The 23,115-nt window shown below is 44.0% G+C and overlaps 1 pseudogene; it reads left to right on the forward strand.

Moving 5' to 3' along the window:
- Positions 1–9,714: 9,714 nt before the first annotated feature.
- LOC115482028 overlaps positions 9,715–23,115 on the forward strand; it is a 76,195-nt pseudogene continuing 62,794 nt past the window's right edge.

The raw sequence follows: 23,115 nt of genomic DNA on the forward strand, positions 1-23,115 counted from the left end.
GCTCCCCTTTGTCCACATGTTTGTTCACCCCCCTCGAAAAAATGCAGTAGGTTTGTGAGGCAAGACTTCCCTTCACTAAAACCGTGCTGACTTTGTCTCAGTAGCACACACAACGAGCAAGGAGTCAGGATTTTCATTTTTTTAGTTCTTTGAGTCAGAGCAGTAGGTATCCTGGAGTTCCTGAGCCGGTGAGCTGACCTCGCCAACCAAGGAGACATGGATGTGGAGAAGACCAAGGTACCCAATGCAAGGGATCAGTGATGCTAGCGACGATTTGATACACCGGTAACATTATTGTGTGCACACAAATTGAAATATATATATGTATATATCAGATCTGAATACAATAATTGGGGTGGTGTACATGTTTGGGATGGTTTGTGTTATTGCAGAAGTGGGGTCGGGGTCTTGGTAACTGTTATTGTACTTTTGAACATCTTATTGCCTTTGTAACTTATCACCAAGTATTTAACACCTTGCACTATTTTTATTTAATACCAGCAGACTTTAACAATTGGTATCAACATTTAGGAACATATCCAAATGTTTCTATTTACTTTACTATTTAATAAAATATTTAATATTGTTTTTTCTTGTCAAATCCCTTGGTTGCTTAGAGTTTACTTGGGAACCCTATTTGAAACTATGACATTCCTATATATTTATTTACTTAGTATAATTACCCGCTCAACCACTAGGGGGTTTACATTTCTCAAGGCAGAGTACAACAACAATTTGTGGAATTCTTTGCTGCTGGCCATGTGCCAACTTGTATCTACATCTTAATTTAAGAAGCTGTTAAAGACCTGATTGTTTTGTAAGGTGTTTGACTGATGGGTGGATATTGAGGCTTACTGGGGTTTGGCTGCTGGTGAGGTTTTTTTTTTACAGTTTGTTTATTTTATGAGTGTTTTATGGTTCCTTGCTTAGATGGTTGGATAGGCAGGTTATAAATGTATTAAATAAATAAATAAATAAATAACTTACAATGAACCCATCAGTAAACAGGATTTCATCACTGAAATTTGGCCATCTGTATTGTATAGAAAAGTGTAGAAAAACGAACACAAAATACAGAGTTTATAAGTGCTGTTTGTACAAACTACAATAATATGGGAAGCTTTCAAATGTAAAAAGTCGTCAAATAAGTTTAACAAAATCTTTTGTCTTCCACCTTTTAAGGCACTGCCTATCCAACTGGAACAGCTTTAGACTTTTTACAGACGGACCACCCATAGGTAGTCGGTTATATAATCTTTTGCTATTGTTTTGGGTGAATGAAAATGGTGGCAATCTCCGCCTACTGGCTTCATAGGCTCATACACTCCTCCTCTTTGGGCCACATTTGAGATAGGTTCATGCAGTCTCTTTGACTTGTACAGATCTACCTTAAGGAAGTGGGATACCCTAGATGACCTCATCATCAAGGGGAAGGGATGAAGTGCTGTGTGAGCATGCTCTGCTCTGCTGCTTTGCTTTCTGTTCCTCCGGTGTGTGCAGGATTGCAAAGTGCCGAATAGACACAGAAGAAAAGAAAGTTTTATCTTATTTCTGGGGACTGCAACCCAGTCCGAGATTGGTAGAGAGGGAGAAGGAGAAGAAGGAATTTATCTTAGACCTTTAAGGATCAGTCTATCCTCCTGTTTTATTCAACCTTCCAGGAAAAGGGAAATCTCTTGCCTGAATCCATCCCAGCAGCTGCAGAATTCAGAGGGGAAAACAGAAGAGAAATGTCTGCCCGAGTTTCTGATCAGGCAAGAAATTCTTTTCTCTTCTCATGTGTACAGGGTGCCACTGCTAACACAAAAAGGAAAACCGTTCCCTTTGCTGCTCTTGCAGGGCTTCCTTTCTATTTCCTTGTTTGTTTTGGAGTAGAGCAGTAATTTAATGGTTGCTGGTAGACTTTACCTGCTGGAGGCGGATTGCAGTATCAAGACTGAAGAATTTATAATTCCCTAGAGCAGTGTTCCCCAAGTCCGGTCCTGAAGTACCCCTTGCCAGTCAGGTTTTTAGGATATCCACAATAAATATGCATGAAAGAGATTTGTATATGATGGAGGTAGCATATTCAAATCAAGTTCATGCATATTCATTGTGGATATCCTGAAACCCTGACTGGCAAGGAGTACTCCAGGACTGGACTTGGGAAACACTGCAGTAGAGAATCTGCACCGGGGATTTCTGAAAATAGGAGAAGGGAAGAAGAGCTTCCTGTTTGACACATTCCTGATTCCTTTAATATGCTTATGTTTACTAAACGTTTTGATATACCGTGATTCCAATTGAGGATCATAGTGTTTCACAATTATATTAACAAATAAAAATAAAGAAAAAGGAATGCCATTATTAAACGCAAAGCATAGGTAAAGTAAATAGGCTATAGGCTCAGGATTGGGGCCCACTATTGTACATTTATGCAGCCAGGAGTGTGTGATGTTCCTGGCTGCATTAACACTTGCAAAACTACTACGGGTTTCCCTAGCCTGCACACAAGATACTGCAATCCATGTCCAGCAGGTTAAAGTCTCCTACCAATGTTTCTCCCTTCATTCGCACCTTTTGTAGTCTTCAGCCAGATCTCTGTCCTTCCATCAGAGTCAGTCTGTGGATGGCCAAGTGCACCTCCTTCTTTCCCCGTGCCCTCTGGCTTTCAGCCACTTTGATATTATTGATACAGAACTAGTCATCCCCTTACTCTGCCATCTCTGTCCTTTCCAGATTATAGCATAGTAATAACATCAATAGACACACATTTTCTCTCTCCTCAGCCCTGACCCCAACAATGTTCACTTTCTTGCCTTCAGACATCGAGCAACATTCTTCTCTCCCTCTCATCTCTTCTACTTTCTCCTTCTGCCAACTACTTTATCAGCCCAACATGAGAGATTTCCAGTGTTCTCTAAGCAACAGTATATCTGCTCAAAATATTGCATATTTAAAGGAACATGTAGGGCTAGATTCTGTATATATTGCTGAAAAAAAATGAGCCTTAAGCGTTATTCTATAAATGGTGCTCCGAGTTGGCTGCCATTGATAGAATAACGTTTGATGCCGGTATCTGCACCAGTTACACTAACTTAAATCTGGTGTAAATTCTCAGGCCTAATTATTCTGCCACACCGTGCATAGTCCAGGAACGCCCTGACCTGCCCATGCCCCTGTCACATCCATACCCCCATTTTGGATCTGTGCATAAAAATTAACGCACTGATCTTTATAGAATATCGACTATAAAGATGTGTGCATAAATTCAAATTATTGCACCGAAAGTTGATTATTAGCGCCTAAGTATTGGCGCCAATTGGCTCGTTTTGCAATTAAATTACGCATGTAAATTGGGTGCATGCAAGTTTAAGCACCATATATGGAATTAGGGAAGTAATGTACTACAGATCTGATCTCATTGACAGAGGTCATCTAACAAAGTCTCTACTGTCTATTACATAAACATCATAATGAAAGTGTGACTGAATTTGTCCTCCTGGCTATTCCAGGCATCGATCACGTTCAAGGATGTTGCTGCTTATTTTTTGGAAGTGGAGTGGGACATTTTAGGAGAATGGCAGAAGGAACTGTATAAGAGGGTCATCAAGGAGATTCATGACTTCCTCATGTCACGAGGTAAATGTCTTCTCTATCATGTACTGCACAAGCATAGTATACAATTAGCATGGAAAAATCCCAGGTCCCATGGACACCTGAAATTTAGGACCTGGATTCTGATATCAATCCATATCCAACAGGAACCAGTGAAGTAGCTCACTACTGCAGACTCTGCAGAAGGTGCTGCTCTGTTCTTAAACTGAAGGCTTCATACAAGACCAGTTGCAGTCTGTCTCCCTTTTCTATGCCAAGAAAAATTTGGCACAGAAGACCAGAGAGGGGACTTGCCACCCAGATTTCTAGCTGAGAACTACAACTATTAGCTGCACACTACTCAGCTATACTGTGCAATGTGTAACTCCCTTCTGATGGTAACCAGATGTCAGAGAAGGTTCACTTGAATCTCTTTTCTTTACTATTCTACTGTTTAATATAATACCAAACTTTAATATACTGTTTGTACTGTTTTATGTTCAATAATTTTTATTGATGATTCATATTTCCACAGTGCGTATACATATGGCAGACGTTCAGCATCATTATTATTGTCTAATTAACACATTTCAACTTGAACTTTATCATCAAAACCTTTTATCCCACACAGCTTCCCCCTCCCCTTCCTTCACCTCCCCTTCCCTATTCCCCCTCCCTTCATCCCAGAGCCTACCCCCCTCCCCAATTCTGACTACCCCAGCTTCTTAGACACACCTCCTCCCTCTCCTTATCTTCTACCCCCTATCATTAATTATCCATCTGCATGGTGTTCAGGAATAAACTTCGAGCCCTTCCACTAATCGATTGAATATAAGGTTCCCAAATTGACCAGTATTCCTTTTTCTGTTTTGAGGTTCCTCTAGCATCCTTGGCCTCCCACGTGGCAAGTATATGCATACTATTGCGCCAGTGCCAAAATGTGGGCGCCTCCATCTGTATCCAGTATTGCATTACACACATTTTTCCAATGAGACATGCCTTATACAGAAATTGGCGTTCTGAGCGCCGTAGTGTATGTCCACTCCCTCTATATCCTAAAAGACGTATCTGAGGTGTCAAAGCAGTTCGTTTATGTAATAGCCGCTCACAGTAGCCCTGTATACTATCCCAAAACCGCTGCATCTCTACACATTCCCATAGCATATGGATCAATGATGGGTCTGGATGCGCACATTTGGGGCACTTACTCTCAGGTATGCGTCCCGCATAATATGCCTGTTTAGGTGTAAAATACGCTCTCGTGAGTATTCTATATTGAGTTTCTCTATGTCTTGCACTTTGTGTATTTTCTTTAAGCTCTTTCATATATTCTAATATGTCACTGTCTCTAACTGACACTCCTAAATCCTTCGTCCACCTCTGCGCTACCCCTTCATAACTCTTAGGAGGCAATAGATTTACAAGTGCACTATGTAGCCCCGACACCGTTATCTGCTGGGTCTTTGTTTTGTACGTATAGTGGTAGCTGTCTACGCACATAAAGCCATTTGGGGAACAGCACCGTACTGTACATACTAATTCTTCCACTCAATGTCAGCGGCAAATGCTGCCACTGATTTAACACCTGTTTCGTGTGTTTCTGCAGAGTATCTACATTTCTCCTATAGAGCTTTTGGGGATCCGCTGTTAATATTACTCCAAAATATTTAAATTCTCCTAATGTCCACCTTAGTGGGAATTCCCCCTCCCACCGCTCTAATATCTGTCCACGGATAGGCATACTTTCCGACTTCTGCATATTCAATTTGAATCCCGAAAAGGATCCATATTCTTTAAACCTTTCCAGCAGCACCGGTAACGCCAGAAGCGGATTTGTTAAGTGTACTAATAGATCATCAGCAAATGCTGAAATTTTAAATTCATGTCTCCCCATGCACACCCCCGTGATCTCTGGATCCTCCAGAACTGTCCGAATTAGCGGATCTACTACCAGAGCAAAGAGTAAGGGGGAAAGTGGGCATTCCTGCCTCGTTCCTCTACAGATCTCAAATGTTGTAGTGTAGTCCCCATTTACATACACTCTTGCCAGTGGTTCGTTATATATTGTCACTATTACTTGCTTAAAGGTCCCATCAAAGCCATATGCCCCCATGGTCTTAAACAAAAATTCCCAGTCTACACTATCAAAAGCCTTTTCGGCATCAAAACTAATGAGTAGCGAATCTTCTTGCTTCTGTCACACCCACTCTATTGATGCCAATATCCTTCTGATGTTTTTAACTATCTGTCTTCCTTTTATGAATCCTCCCTGAGGGGTAGCAATTAGATCTGGTAGTATCCTAGGTAGCCTATTAGCATAGATCCCCGCCAATAATTTAGCTTCAAAGTTAATTAAGGATATTGGTCTATAAGATTCCAAATTAACCAGATTCTTCCCTGGCTTAGGGAACACCACTATATCTGCCATCCTCAAAGTCTCTGGCAACCTCTCCAGTTCTACTGCCCTCTGCAGTGACTGCATAAGTGGCTGGGCTATGTCAGCCTCCATCATTTTATAAAATTCGGCCCTATATCCATGAGGTCCCGGGGCCTTATGTAGAGCGCTTCTTTTGATGGCACTAGCGAGTTAATTAATATCAATGGGTTTATTAAGTATCCCCTTTTGGGCCTCCATGAGTTGGGGTAAATCTATATTGCTCAAATACATCTCGGGATCCAATTGATCCTCTGTGTCTGCCTGATAAAGTTGTTTATAATAATTAAAACATTTTTGTCTAATTGGTTCATCAGTATGTGACAAGTGTCCTGAGGGATGTTGCAGGGTCAGTACCCTCTGTGTCCCAGTTTTCTTTTTAATCAGCCCTGCAAGCAATTTCCCCTGCTTGTTTCCAAATTTATACAACTAATATCGATAGTATGCCGCTGACTTAAGAGTTCTTTGCTGTATTAATGTGTTAAGACTAGTCTGCTTGGCCAGCAGTTGTTCTCTTACTGATCTCTGATTTTTGCTCCCATAGCTAAGTCGTAATCGGACTAATTGTTTGCCCAAACAAATTTTTTTTCTCTTCTTTTCCTCTTTTGGCTGTTATAAGCAATTATTTCTCCCCGGAGTACCGCTTTTGCAGCCTCCTAGTATAGTATAGGCTCTGATCGATGGTTCTCATTATGTGTCTTATATTCCTTCCACTTGTTTCTAATATATCCCAGAAATTCCTCATCATAATAAAGTTCTATTGGGAACACCTGGTCTACGATATAAAATAAAGATTGGGGCATGATCTGATATGACCGTGGGATCTATGCCAGCCTCCTGTACCTCAGTAAGGCTGTCCTCATTTAGCAAAATGTAATCAATTCGAGATTGAGTTTGATGTGCTCTTGAATAATGAGTGTAATCTCTCAGGTCTGGGTTTAAGATCCGCCACACATCTATGACGTCCAACGTGTCACATATTAAGGGAATCCCTTTCATAGACTCTCCTGTCCGCCTGTCTGTGTTAGATGTTCTATCCATATGGGTATCCGCCACTGTGTTAAAATCCCCCCCTATCACTGTTCTTATAGATGGCTCTTGTGTTTTCTGTGTTTGTATCTTTGTTATTAAGGTCTTTAAAAATTTCTTACTGTATATATTGGGGGCATATACGTTCACCAGCAACATTGGGACTCCATCAACTATCACCTTCGCTATAATATATCTACCTTCGGGATCTTTATAGATATATTCCTGTACCACCTGCAGCGCTTTGTGAAATAATATCACCACCCCCGCTTTTTTCCCCACCGCTGGAGCCTCTATTATTGTCCCCACCCACCAAGCCTTAAGTTTTTCATGTTCCTGTGAGGTTAAATGAGTTTCCTGCAGCATGGCTATAGATGTTCTTTCCTTGTTCAGCGCCCCCAGTATTTTCTTGCGCTTAATGGGCGCTCCAATGCCTCCCACATTCCACGAATATATAATTATGTCTCCCATGCCATCCCTTCTTTAAGGCCTCTTAATGGCAGGTTAAGTTTTCTACTTTCCCCGGGCTGCCGTCCCAGCTTCGGCAGACCCGTTATATTATCATTCTCACCGTAATGTCAGTGCCCGTGTATATACTGCATTTGCCCTACTTCCCGTGTGTCCTGGATATGTGCTGGTGTGTCCGTGATTGTTAAGCTACTTCCTCTCCTCCCCCCTCCCCCTTCCATCCTCCAAACCCTCCCCCCGTTTGGCGTGTCACATCCCAGTAAAACGCTTACCCACCCACTGCTCTATCCCCATGTCAATATGACTCTCGCTCGTCCCCATCCTCTCCACATCAAACGCTTATATCCCCCACATTCTTACTCATCCATTCTCTCATTCCCAATCTCTCTTATTATTGATCCAGTTTTACAATCTATAAGACATATATTGCTGATCATCAGATTATCCCTTACCCACATAGCCCAAACTCCCTATTAACGCCAACAGTCAACCAACTTTGCTGATTAATATCTAACAGCTGCCTACCACATGTCCCCAGGCATTCATAGTGATAGTCTCTTGCCGCGTTTCGTGGGTCTTTTCCCACCGCTCACTCTTCTGAGTCCCTGTATGTGTCCACTGCTGGTCCCTGCGACTTGTTCTTCATTCCAAATAGACTCATGCTGGCTCTTTTCTGTAGGGATCTTATTGACTCCAGACAGTTCGGTGTATCCACTTAGTCTCTTACTTCTTTATCTCATGCACGGGTGATTAATGTGCTGATACTCGTTTTTTATGTCTCTCAACTATTTCAACCTTAACATAACTTTGTAACGTTTGCAACCATCCAACTGAGTTGCGAACTTTGGCGTCTCTGTCCGTCTTGCAACTCATTTTCCACTGAACTTAATAGTCTCCCACTCTTACATCACTGCCCTCTTTCAGGTCTGTCCGCCATTTTCAGGCCTTAGCCGATCTGAGTTTGCCAGTTGATCCACATATCCTCGTGCTTCTTTATCGGACAGAAACGATATTGTAACCCCCTTATGGGTAATTTTCAGAGTGGCAGGATTTTGTAGTGTGAATCTGATTTTCAGTGCAAACAGCTGAGAGCATACAGATGAAAAAGCATGTTGTCGCGCTCCTATAGCCGCCGAACAGTCTTGAAAACAGAGTATCTTCTTTTCTTCAAATTTCAGAGGCTTGTCAGAGTGCGCCGCTTGCAGAATATACTGTTTATGTGCAAAGTTCAATACTCTACAAATCACCACTCTTGGTTTATTCCCCTCCGTCTGGCGTACTCCCAATCTGTGGGCTCGTTCTATACGAAGCGGTCCCTAGTTCAGCAGGAAAATCAATTATCTTTGCAAGCCACTGTTCCAGCACTCGTTCCAGAGATCGACCTCCCAGAGCCTCAGGTAATCCCACCAGACGGATATTATTCCTCCTGGAGCGATTCTCCAGGTCTTCTATTTTCCCTTCCAGTAGCTTAACTTTGCTCTCCAGACCTGTTTGCCGATCTTCCATTGTGATCACTTTTTCCTCTACCGCACTGGTCCTGTTCTGGTATGCGACACATTCTCTCTTCAGCTCTTCCATCTTTGAGCTTAATTGCTCTAATTTCTCACCAAGTGGAGCGAGTCGACGCTGCAGTAGCTCCTCCATCACCACCGTCATCCATCAGCTGTAATCTCCCCGATCCATGCTGACGACACAGATGGACCCGGCTCCGGAGGTGAGGCCGCCATCTTGTATTCAGGCCCCTTCCCCCGAAGCTTATCTTTTTGACTAGATTTCGCTACCATACCGCAGCTCCTTAGGGTCTCCGGGGTTGTATCTTTCTATCAGGCTCATGTGGTATCGGGGGATACTTCGTTCTGGAGTCCGATTCGATTGTGGATGCTATAGAGAGCAGGCAGGCAGGCAGGCAGCGGAGAGAAGCTTACTCACGTCTTCTCTCCACCATAGCGTTACGTCCCAAAAAACCTGTTTGTACTGTTTTAATATGCCATTAGTACTGTATTCCTGATTTAGCTTATGTAAGCCAAATTGAGCCTACAACCAGTGGGAAAATGTGGGCTATAAATGCTGTAAAATAAAAAATAAATAAATAATTTAAATGTTGTTTTCCTACTTCTTAACAGGTTATTCAGTTGTTAATCCTGATGTTATATTTAAGATTAAAAGGAAGATGAGAAATATTTCACTCAACACTTTGAATTGGAGGGAAAAAAAAAGCTGAATGATCCCACCAAGAGTAAGTAGATATTTTGGTTTTAAATGGCTTTGCGTTTTTATATCACAGGAGATGGATCATTAACATCAAACATTTGGAGACTTAAACTCTGTTTCCTAATTTAATACTTTCAGATCCTTGGTGAAACCTTCTTGACATGTTTTCTCATAGCAGGTCTTCCAGTGGTAACCTCTGTGTTCTCACTGAGTGTTAAACAAGAGGAAAATCTCCCGTTTATGGATCATCCTGAATTAGAGACTTTTGAAGTGACTCACCCTTCTGTAACAAGTAAGTATAAAATTCTTTCTGCATATATTTACTAAAATCATTGGGAACCATTTAAGAAATCAGTGGTGGTGGTTTGAGCCATCCTCCTGTCTCCTCCTCCTACTGTTTCCCTATTTTGGACAGAGTTGGCTGCCTGTGGAGATGGAGGAGGCACCTGATGGAGATGGGTGTGCTGGGGGTGAGATCAGGTCTGCAAAATCCTTTATCCTAGTGTCATGGGGTTGAGGAAATCTATACTATTGAATGGTCTGGTGGGAATAGAGAAGATAGTGGCAGGGGACATAACTGATGTAAGTGATAAAGTTTGACTTAGCTATGGAGTTTTTATATTGCTGGTGGGTTAGTGGAAATCACAGTACACAACTGCATGATTTTGCATTCAATGCAGCTCTTTAAATATTCTGTTAGTCTGGATTAAGTTAATGAGAACTGACATGGACTAATTTCCTAAATTATATGACTGATATCATATGTATTCACATGCTTAATGTGCATTAATGTTTCTGTTTGCTTTGATGCGCTTCAGTATGTTAGTTCTTAGGAAGTAATTCTACAAATTGGTGCCTCACTTTTGTGAATTTGTTAAAAAAAAAACTCCATGGAAAGCAATTAGTCTAATTGTGGGTGAAGTTAACATATGGAAGATCTACAAGACAGAAGAAGAAATGAAGTATGCTCCTTCCTATCTAATTTAAATTGAATTATGTCCAACTGATAATAGGGGACATCAACTGGATTTAGTGACCTTTAGTGATGGTTCAGTGTTTAACCCTAGTATTAAGTTATCCAATATTGTTTGGGAAGAGTCTTTGAGGTCTGATCATTTCAGATTTTTTTTTATATTATATTGGAATCAGTTTCAGCAAGTAACCAATGTACATAAGTACATAAGTACATAAGTAGTGCCATACTGGGAAAGACCAAAGGTCCATCTAGCCCAGCATCCTGTCACCGACAGTGGCCAATCCAGGTCAAGGGCACCTGGCACGCTCCCCAAACGTAAAAACATTCCAGACAAGTTATACCTAAAAATGCGGAATTTTTCCAAGTCCATTTAATAGCGGTCTATGGACTTGTCCTTTAGGAATCTATCTAACCCCTTTTTAAACTCCGTCAAGCTAACCGCCCGTACCACGTTCTCCGGCAATGAATTCCAGAGTCTAATTACACGTTGGGTGAAGAAAAATTTTCTCCGATTCGTTTTAAATTTACCACACTGTAGCTTCAACTCATGCCCTCTAGTCCTAGTATTTTTGGATAGCGTGAACAGTCGCTTCACATCCACCCGATCCATTCCACTCATTATTTTATACACTTCTATCATATCTCCCCTCAGCCGTCTCTTCTCCAAGCTGAAAAGCCCTAGCCTTCTCAGCCTCTCTTCATAGGAAAGTCGTCCCATCCCCACTATCATTTTCGTCGCCCTTCGCTGTACCTTTTCCAATTCTACTATATCTTTTTTGAGATACGGAGACCAGTACTGAACACAATACTCCAGGTGCGGTCGCACCATGGAGCGATACAACGGCATTATAACATCCGCACACCTGGACTCCATACCCTTCCTAATAACACCCAACATTCTATTCGCTTTCCTAGCCGCAGCAGCACACTGAGCAGAAGGTTTCAGCGTATCATTGACGACGACACCCAGATCCCTTTCTTGATCCGTAACTCCTAACGCGGAACCTTGCAAGACGTAGCTATAATTCGGGTTCCTCTTACCCACATGCATCACTTTGCACTTGTCAACATTGAACTTCATCTGCCACTTGCACGCCCATTCTCCCAGTCTCGCAAGGTCCTCCTGTAATCGTTCACATTCCTCCTGCGACTTGACGACCCTGAATAATTTTGTGTCATCGGCGAATTTAATTACCTCACTAGTTATTCCCATCTCTAGGTCATTTATAAATACATTAAAAAGCAACGGACCCAGCACAGACCCCTGCGGGACCCCACTAACTACCCTCCTCCACTGAGAATACTGGCCACGCAATCCTACTCTCTGCTTCCTATCTTTCAACCAGTTCTTAATCCATAATAATGTACTGGCCCAATACATCACTACTAGAGGGCGAATAGATTCCAGTACTTTTTGGAATACCTTATTGGCAAGATTACCATCAGATAGAGATTTAGATATGGAAAATGAATGGCCAGTTCTTGGTCATGAAGTGTTAGATACCATTGCACCACTCTATTCTAGATAGTAAAAAATTTCATTAAGAGTGATAAGTGGTTCACTCCGGAATTGTTGAAATTAAAAAGACAATGTAGGAAATTGGAGCAGAAGTGACTTAAAGTAAAATCTGCCACAACTAGAAAGTGGAGGAATGCTGTCAACAATTATAAGAAAGCAATTGCTTTAGCCAGGCAAACATATTACTGTCAGCTAATTCATAAAGAAAATGGTAATACGAAGCAATTGTTTTGTATTGTTAATTCACTTTTTAAACCTGTTGATTGTATCAAATCTGAACAAGGAAAATGTCCCAAAGCTAACCAGTTAGCTTCTTTCTTTCAAGATAAAGTTTGTAAATTAAGATTTACTTTTCCCTTAGGTAATCAGATTGATTCAGAGTTACTACTAGGTCAAATCTATGGACAGAGTATCCAGTGGCGTAGCCAGACCTAACATTTTGGGTGGGCACTGTGTATATAGGTATGAGTAGTGTTTCTTGCTACAAAATAATGCATTAGAATGCACTTGATGATGGATTTCTAAGTAGTATGCCCAGCATCAACATATGGAAAAACCAATATTTTAAAATATAGTTTACACTATTGCACAACTTAAACTTGATCAGGCGTAAGTCTACTATAATGGCAAACATATCAACACACGACAGGATCCTACAGTATAATTTCAGAAATGATATCCTTCAAACTTTGCTTCCCTACCCCTCCATCCAACCCTGTAGCCCGGCATCAGCCCTTCTCATCTCTACCCTACCCCCCCCCCCCCCCCACACCCATAGCCCAGCATCAGCCAGACTCATATTTGGAAAAGCGAAATATGAAAGCTCCAGTCCCCTTAGAAACAAATTACATTGGCTCCCACTAAAAGACCAAATTACATTCAAAATCTGCACCCTGGCTCATAAAATCATCCACAGAGAGACCCCGACGTATATGTCATACCTTATAGACATACCAGCAAGAAACACAAAAAGTTCCTCACGTACTTTTTTAAACCTCCATTACCCTAACTGTAAGGGACTTAAATACAAATCATTATATGCATCCAGCTTCTCCTACATCTGCACGCAACGTTGGAATGCATTGCCGATTGCCTTAAAAACAACGCACAGTCTGACAGCCTTCCAGGGGTCCTGGCGCCGTGGTCTGTCTCTTTCCTGTGTGCCGGGACCGGGTTATCACGTTAACGCCATCACCCGGGTCCTGACAGGAGCAGGAGAGACATAGATATCAGCACTGGGCCCCCCTTGGAGGCTGGGCCTGGGGAATTTTGTCCCCCCCCCCCCCCCCCAGCAGCCCTGGGCAGGGCATGGGAGTGTCCAACATATCGTACACAATTTTGTAAACTATGTGCTAAAGTGCCGAGTTGAGACTCCTGCACTGACATGGTATAAGTGGATGCACCTAAATACAGGTCCATAATGCCAGCTTATGCTAATATTCTATCATAGAATCCTGGTACCCAGACGGCCTAATGGAATTTGTGCTCCCACCTAAGTGGAAAGATCAGTTGAAAATTGAAATGATTTACCATACATGCTTCAGTCTATTTAAACGTAATAATACTAAGCCACTCTCCCTGCCATCTCCCTTCCTATGCTGGAGAGAGACAGAGCTCAGGGCTGTCTGTCTGACCTGATCCTCCCCTCCCCCACATCGACAACCTGCTTTTTCACTGCTGTTATCACAAAGGTTCTGGTTCTGGGTACATTCTTTGCAGCAGAGGAAAAAGAAAACATATGAAGGCAGCACTGGCAGAAAAAAATAAATACATTCAAGAGTATAAGAAGGTCACACCGCTGACTCATCCACGTCAAGTGAAAAAAGAATTAGTCATGAATAAACTCCATGGTAACCTGCTCGATTGAAGGTAAATCACTGTCCACATGGAATTGAAATAAAACATTTCAAGTTGCAATTAGCTGTTGAGTTCATTGCCCTGATCAGCCAGAGAGCAGAGTTATGAGAGACTGAATCTCTTAGCGTCTAACAGTGTCATGCAGATGTGTAGGAAAAGAATTCTCCAGACCCCTGCTATCTCACTTCTGTGCCGTGGCTCCGACATGTCTGTGACCCAGGAACCCAGCTCTGCTGCAGAGTCTGTAGCTGCCTCCGCTCCTCCAGCACAGGTGACACCAAGAATTTGTGGCCATTCTTTCTCTCCCTCCAGCCCTGTGCTGCCCGGTATCATCCCCTCCCCCTAGTCTTCCAAACCCTCGAGTCGCCCCGCAGCTTCATTGAGAAAGCAGTACAAACACTGCTTTAGACCTGTCCCTGCCTGGAAGCCCTACTCTCTCCTACAACTTCCCGCCTAACAGGAACAGGAAGTTGAAGGAGAAAGAAAGGCTTCTCGGGGCAGGTCTAAAACAGTGTGTGTACTGCTTTCTCGCTGATGCGACCATGGGATTGGAAGGCTCGGGGGGGGGGGGGGGGGGGGCGATACCTGGTGCCGTGATGCTGGAGAACAGCTGCTCTTTCCTGTTGGCTGCGGGGCTAAAGGCTGGCTGTGTACTGATTGGAGGAGCAGGGAAAACTGGGTGGGCCTAAGCTGAGATTGGGGCCCACCCTTAGCTACGCCCCTGGGGTATACCTGTAGATAGAGTATGGAAGTCATTTTCTGTTATTGACTGGTCACTGTTCAGTAAGTTATTTCATAAATATTGTTCTGCCCATTGTATGCTGGATAGCTGTCCTCCGTATTTGATGGAATGTGCTCCATCAATATTTAGTTTAAATGTATATTTACGGATTGAACATCGATTAGGTCAGGGAGTCTTTCCTACTAGTTTAGCAGAAATTATAATTACGCCAATACAAAAGGATTGAACTAAACCAAAAGAACAGGTTTAAAATTCTAGGCCGGTGGCATTGATACCTTTTTTTGTCAAACTAATGGAGGGCTTGGTAACTGTTCAGCTCAATCATTATTTAGATTTACACGACGTGTTACCTCCTTCACAATTGGGTTTCCGTGCTTTTTTCAGTACGGAGACAGTATTGTGTTCCTTGTTAGACCATGTGAAGTTATTATTGAGCTTAAGTAAAAATGCTTTGTTGTTTCAGTTTGAATTGTCATTGGCTTTTGACTTTGTGGACCATTCCCTTTCTTTTATATAAATTGGAGGATTTAGGGGTTACAGGGGTGGTACTGGATTGGTTTAAAGGGTTTGATTAGTAGATTGTATAGAGTAAAATCACAGGGGGAATTATCCGCAAGTTGGAGAAACCCTTGTGGTGTTCTGCAGGGTTCTCCACTTTCCCTGGTTTTCATGCGATCTCTAAGTCTTTTATTAGTGAAACATGGCCTTATTCATTATATCTGTGCTGATGATATTTCAGTACACAAACAATCTCTGATTTAGATAATACAGATAATCATATATGTACGAAACTGGTGGAAGGCCAGATGCAGGATCATAAGTTAAAGCTTAATTTGGAGAAAACTAAAATTTTGTGCTTTACTTACAATCCAGATCTAAATCCTATAACGATCACAATTAATAATGCGGTTTTTACTCTTTCCTCGATTATTAAAATTTTGGGTGTTTATTTGGCTTGTTCTATTTCTTTGATCTGGCTCAGTTTGACCGGTTGGTTCATTCATTGATACTTTCATCACTTGATTATGTAGTGTACTTAGGCAGTACCAAACATTCATTTAAGAGACTTCAGACAGAGCAGAATATGGCATTCTGATTGATATATGGCCTTTCCAGATATGACAGTGTTTCTCCTCTCTATAATAGATTACATTGGTTGCCTATAGAGGCTCAGGTAAATTTCAAATTTGCATGTTTTCTTTATAAAATATTACATGGTCAAATGCCTAGCTATCTATTAACTCGTTTCTGTTTTGTTTCATTTCAAAGAGCCAGGAGAGGTGATATTTTAATTGCTTTTTTTTACTTTTCCAACAACTAAAGGGATAAGGAGATTTTCAATTTTTGATAGACTGTTGGCTGTTCAAGCAGCATGTCTATGGAAGGACTTTGTAGTACAACTTCCTTCTTCTCATTCGTATCTCTCCTTAGGAAAAAGTCTAAAGACTATTCTGTGCAGAAAATTTACCTTTGATTTATCACTTTTTGCTAATAATATCTTAGAAGAATGTCTTAGCTCTCCTGTTATATGTAACCCGCATAGAACTTGATGGTAATAGTGGGATATAAAACAGAATGTAATGTTTTTCAGTGCCACGTGCTTAGCACTAATTCTATAACACTTCTTGGCACCAAAATGCCGTTATAGGATACTAGCGTAAGTCAGCGTTGGAGCTCTCATGTTTAGGCTTGCCCTGTTACGCTATGTCGATGGCAGGCGTCAGTTGGCAGGCCTAAGAGCGGCAACTGACGCACATAATTTATAGTATTCTGTTAAAATAGACATGTAACTGGAGGACATACCCATGGCCCACCCATGCTCCACCCACGTGTACTACTCTCCCCTTGCAGTTAGGCGCAATGGCACTTAGGCATTACTTTATAGTGCCTGGTGCATACAAACACCTAACTGCCAATTAATGGTGCATAACTCAAGATGTTATCTAATAGAATATAGAATAGGAAGTAGGGCAGATCTGTGTGTAACTCCTAACCAAACACCGTGAAAACAATGTATGACTGCTTAAATTTCCGGAAATTATTCAAAACCAACCTGTTCAAAAAGGCCTACCCTACCGACCGAACCTAATTGCCCGGACTCTGCAACACAACGAACCCAAAGCACGAAATGGACATAACATAACTCTTCCGCTCAAAGACGCCATAACTGTGTTTGTTCCACTCCAATTTATACTACCCAACATTTTGTATTTGTTTTTCCTCACCGGATTTGTCTTTCTTACCGGACACTACTTTGTATTTGTTTTCTTACTGGAATCAGCAATTGCCTTTCCGATAATATGTAAGCCACATTGAGCCTGCAAATAGGTGGGAAAATGTGGGATACAAATGTAACAAATAGAATAGAGTCTGGTGCATATAGAGGCATATTTTCAAAGCACTTAGCCTTACAAAGTTCCATAGGTTACCATGAAACTTTGTAAGGCTAAGTGCTTTGAAAATGAGCCCCATAGTAACATAGGGGATCTTTTTTTTTTTCACTTTAAAATATTTTTTTTATTTTCCATAACTCTGTAACAAGAGCATATCTCGCTCACATTTGCCCACGCAGGGGCTCATAAGTACTTAACTACTACACTATTACATCTAAACCAGCTCATCACTGGACCCACTACAACAAATAACAAGATCATCACAAAAACACAACAACCACTGCCCAACTAAACCTTGTACTCCTAAAATACAACATCCCCCTCCCCTTCCCTCTAACCATCTCCAGCCCCAACTCAGCTTGAGAGCACCCCATGGTTCTTTGGGGCACTCTCTCTCCCCCTCCCTCCCCACTACCCCCCCTTCCTATAAGATTCCATTAACCTAAATACTTGTCAATCGCTGTTGTAAATAAGCCCCTCTCCCTTATGCCCCCTCCCTGCAGTAAGCCGTTAATCTCTCCATTTGTATTAACTGACCTAGTTTACATTTCCAATCACTCAATGTCGGGGGATCTACCCTCTTCCAATACTGTGCTATGAGGCATTTAGCTGCTGTAAACCCCCAGCATATCCATCTCTGCTCCTCCCAAGATTCCCTCTCATTGTAGAGAGGTGTGGTAGCTGTGTTAGTCCACTTTTAAAGGTAATCAATAGAAATCAAACAAAATAAAACATGGAAAAGAAAATAAGATACCTTTATTATTGCACATAACTTAATAATTTCTTGATTAGCTTTCGAAGGTTGCCCTTCTTCGTCAGATCGGAAATAAGCAAATGTGGTAGATGACAGTATATATAAGTGAAACGTCCAAGCATTTCATTGATAGTCTAACAGGATGGGTGTGGATAGGTGAGGGGAGGGTGATAAACAGAGAAATACAACTTTATGGTTTATAATGGACTAGAAAACCCAGATCTTTGTTAAGTCCTGTCTGTTGGGTGTCAAAATATTCAATCATTCTGACTTCAAAGGTCTTACGTTCCTGTATTGTTTTAAAGTTACCTTTCAGGATTCTTACTATGAAATCACTGGTACAGTGTTCTGGTCTTGTAAAGTGCTGTCCCACAGGGGCAGGAACCCGACTGGCACCAGCATTCTTCAAGTGATGTCTATGTAAATTAAATCTTGTCTTAAAGCATCTGGCCTGTTTCTCCAATATAGCATCCTATTAAAAAAGTAATCAAATTTATTTTAACTCACAACTACTTCCGCTTCAACAATGATATCTATCTACAAATAATGGGCACTGCGATGGGCACCAGGACAGCACCCCATTACTAGTCAGCAGCAGCAGATGAATCCATTACATATGGGTTGTGTCCCCCTACCAGCAGGTGGAGATAGAGAACACTAAAAACCATAGTGCCTTTCCTCTGGGGAGGGCCCGTGGACGGTGTTCCAATTAGGATGATTTTGGTGCAAAGACGCCATTTTGAATTTTTATACCGCTGTTTTCGGCGATGGCTGCTGAGGGAGTTAAGCGCTGTTCACGTTGTGGCAAGCGCAGATCAGCAGCGGGGCTCTGTAAATTGTGCTGTACAGACGGTAGAGCTAGCGCGAGCATGGCGAGCGATGATTCGTCCCGCTCTATGGACCTGGCAGTGGGCACCATCTTGGAAGTGCCGCATGTCTCGACCCCCGCTGTTGCGGAAGAGTCTGATAGTAGGGGGATGCCTCGGGCGGAGGTTTCCAGAGGAGCTCAGGTCCCCGTCACTCCTAATTCGGAGGCGGGAAGTCAAGGGGATATTTTCTCTCCAGAGTTTGTGCTTTTATTGCATAAAGCCTTCATGCTGAAGAGAGCTCTGCCGCAGGTGCATGACACTGCGTTGCCTCCTGGTCCCTCTCAGAGTGATGGTAGCCTGGGGCTGCCTTCTGATGTGGCCTCCCCTGAGCGTTGAATGCATGCTAAGCATAGAAGGGTTAATTCCCCTTCGGAGAGTGGCGCACCCCCCTTCCCCCCCCTCCCCATGGTCGGGCTGTAGGGACTCTGAGGGTTCTGGCAGGCCTTCATGGTCAGAAGAGCCAGAGGATGGTACAGTATTGCCACTGGATCTGGATGATCCCTCAGCGGTTCGGATTTTCCACCGCGATGAGCTGCCAGCACTTATCTCAGATGCCTTACAGGCCCTCTCTATTGAAGACCCTGTTAATGGTGAGGCCTCCTCTGGTAATCCAAGGATGGCGAGTACTAAGAAGCCAGCTCGAGCCTTTCCTTTGCATGACTCCATCCAAGAGCTTATTTCTGCTCAATGGGCTGACCCAGAGGGGCCATTGAAAGTGGCCAGGGCAATGGGGCACTTGTACCCGCTGAGTGAGGAACACTTGGCCAGGCTTGGTATGTCTAAAGTGGATGCCCTAGTCACTGCGGTGACAAGAAAGACCACCCTCTCAGTAGAGGGAGGGGTCGCCCTCAAAGATATTCAGGACCGGTGGCTGGAATCCGTGCTGAAACGGTCCTCTGAAATTTCGGGCCTAGCCTTAAGGGCGTCTGTTTACAGTTCTTATGCAGCCCGGGCCTGCCTTTCTTGGTTACAACAGGCCGTGGAGCAGCCCGTGGATGGTGCGGAGCCCTTCGTAGAGGTTGCACCGTGGATGGAGTCGGCCCTGTCCTTTCTGGCTGACGCCCTCTATGATCTGGTCAGAGCTTCGGCTAAACAGATGTCTGTGGCATTAGGCGGCTGACATGGCCTCTAAGCAAAGGCTGGTGAAGTTACCCTTTAAGGGCCACCTGTTATTTGGAGAGGAACTGGACAAGATTGTCAAAGACCTGGGGGATGCTAAACCCCAACGGTTACCTGAGGATAGGCTGCGGCCTTCTTCCAAGGGTTATGTGGTTCCCTCCTCTTCCAGACCTTGCTTCTGAGAAGCTCAAAGGTATCTCCCGAGGTGCTCTTCTGGGGTTTCTCAACGTGCCCGTTTTCAGCAGAGGAATTCCTTTCGCTCAGACAAGCGTTCCGCAGCAGCCGGCTCAAGTCCAGGAGTTCAGGGCCGTCCTTCACAATGATGGGACGCCGGTCCACTCCTCCCTTACAGTTGTAGGAGGACGTCTTTCCCTCTTTCTCGAGGAGTGGACCAAGATTACCTCAGATCAGTGGGTTTTGGACCTGATCAGAGAAGGTTACCGATTGGAACTCAGCGCCCCGGTGAGAGACGTGTTTTTGGAGTCCCGATGCGGCACTGCCATCAAACGGGCGGCGGTAGAGGAGACCTTACAAGTCTTGTTGCACCTTGGAGCAGTGATCCCTGTGCCTCCCGCTGATCACGGCTGCAGTCGTTACTCCATTTACTTTGTAGTGCCGCGAAAAGGCGGATCCTACAGGCCCATTCTAAGCTTAAAGAAAGTCAACGAGTCTCTAAGAGTGTGGCATTTTCACTTGGAAACCCTGCGCTCCGTCATTGCGGCGGTCCAGCCAGGAGAGTTCCTCACGTCTCTGGACCTAAAAGAAGCTTACTTGCACATTCCTATTTGGCCCCCGCACCAACGGTTTCTCCGATTAGTTGGAAAACATTTCCAGTTTCGGGCCTTGCCTTTTGGCCTCGCCACAGCTCCCAGAAACCTTTTCCAAGGTAATGGTGGTAGTAGCTGCTTTTCTCAGGCGAGAGTGTATCCGGGTTCATCCGTACCTCGACAACTGGCTCATCAGAGCAGACTCCGAGGAGGAGAGTCGTCATGTAACAGCCAGAGTGGTCTCAGTACTGCAGTCTCTGGGCTGGGTGGTCAATATACTCAAAAGTTACCTGTCCCCCTCTCAATCCTTAAATTATTTGGGGTCCGGTTCGACACAAGCTCGGGGTTTGTCTATCTACCCGACCTAAGGCGGTGCAAGCTTCAAAATCAGGTCCGTCTGCTCCTGCGGATGCCTCGCCCGCGTGCTTGGGACTTTGTCCAGCTGTTGGGGTCGATGACGGCCACTTTGGAAGAGCGCACATGAGAGCTCTGCAGATTGCCATGCTTCAACGATGGTCTCCCATGTCCAAGGATTATCAACGTAGACTCATGTGGCTCCCCTCAGTATGGAGTGGTGGCTCTCAGACAGCATGCTGCAGTGAGGAATGCCGCTAGCGCTTCCCGATTGGTGCCTGGTGGTAACAGATGCCAGCCTGGAGGCAGGGCCGGTCTTAGCAAGTGCAGGGCCCTATGCAGACCAATTTGGTGGGGCCCCACCCTGGCCCCGCCCACCCTAGCTCCAACCCCACCCTAGCTCCGCCCCATTGATAAGATTATTCCATTTTTAGACAATTTTATTTATGCAATTTCAAATAAAGACAAATGAAGCTAAACTTGTAAAAAAAACCTGATTGAAATAATAAGCACAATGCTATCATGAAACCTCTCCTCCCCAGAAATTCAGTTCAAGTCCACTACAATTAGTAGTTCCAATTCTCATAACAAAGGAGAATAAAGGAAAAATATTAAGAAAAGATCCAGTACTTTCAAATTCCCCTATTACTCTGTAACCCATCAAACCAGAGAGGCAAGTAGCCACATCAGTTACTAAAATAGTTTGAACTGGTTGTACCTACTTTATATCAGATTTTGCTACTTCATGATTTCCATTATCAGATTTTAGCTTAGTAATCTTTTCTTCCTCTGATTGCAGTCTAGCTTCCAAATGATTAATTCGATGTCATATCATTAATTACTGGAAGCAGTGTTTTAGCTAAATCTGCTATTGCCATCCAAATTTTTATCAGGAGAAATATCTGCAGATCTATATGAAAATAACCCAGATATGTTAAAAACAGCCTCTTCCAAGCCAGAAGATCTTACTTGCTCAGCTTCTCCAGCAACTAATCTTGTTGGGCCAAATTCTTCTCAGGGAGGCAGACATTTCCAACCCTTGCACCGTCTGCAAGTGTCGTTAGATGAGAGAAACACTTCTCCTGATCTCCTGCTTGCATGGAATCCGATTTCGATTTGGCATAAGTGCACAAATGTTGGCATCAGTGACGATGGCTCACCTCACGTCCTCACCACCTCCGACCAGGCTCCAGCTTTTCCCGCTCAGTGACTCCCGCCCTCGCGTCCGAAAAAAGGAAATACATCAAAAGGCGGGACATTGAGCGGGAAGCTGGAGCCTGGAGGTGAGCCGTCACGCTGCAACTGTCTGTCGTTGCCGTCGGAGGCGGGGCCATCGCTGCCTGGGCTGGCTCGCTGGCATCGCTCAGTTGCCGGGGTCCGGGGACTCGGGAGCTGAGGGCGGGCTCAGCGGGCCCAAGCCGGGGGTGGGCGCTGCGCCGATGGTGGCGGGAGTGGCCGAGCCGCGGGAATGGGGATCATCTCAGGCGACTAAGGTGAGCAGCGGCGGAGGTCGGAGCGGAGGCATGAGCGAGGCAGAGTTGAGGTGCGCCGCACGGGGCCCCCTTAGGTGCGGGGCCCTATGCGGCCGCCTTGGTCACCTCTGCCTAAGACCGACCCTGCCTGGAGGGCTGGGGAGCACGTTGTCGGGAAAGCTATGCCCAGGGTCTCTGGACACCCGAGGAGTCAGGGTGGTCCATCAACCGCTTGGAGCTGAGGGCGGTATTTCAGGCGCTTCTGGCCTTTCACAAGACCATGGAAGGACTGGCTGTCAGAGTTCTGTCGGACAACACGACAGCGGTGGCCTACATAAATCGCCAAGGCGGCACTCGGTGCACAGCCCTAGCACAGGAGACGGCTCAGATTGGCCACTGGGCAGAGTTGCATCTACAGCTTCTGTCAGCAGCTCATATCGCAGGTCAGAGCAACGTGCAAGCCGACTTTCTAAGCAAGCATCAGATAGATCCGGCGGAGTGGGCATTGGCAGACGAAGTATTCCTTCAAATCTGTGCCAGATGGTGCAAGCCCAAGGTGGATCTCATGGCTTCAA

This window comes from Microcaecilia unicolor, chromosome 1 (assembly GCF_901765095.1).
Source record: "Microcaecilia unicolor chromosome 1, aMicUni1.1, whole genome shotgun sequence".
NCBI lineage: Eukaryota > Metazoa > Chordata > Amphibia > Gymnophiona > Siphonopidae > Microcaecilia > Microcaecilia unicolor.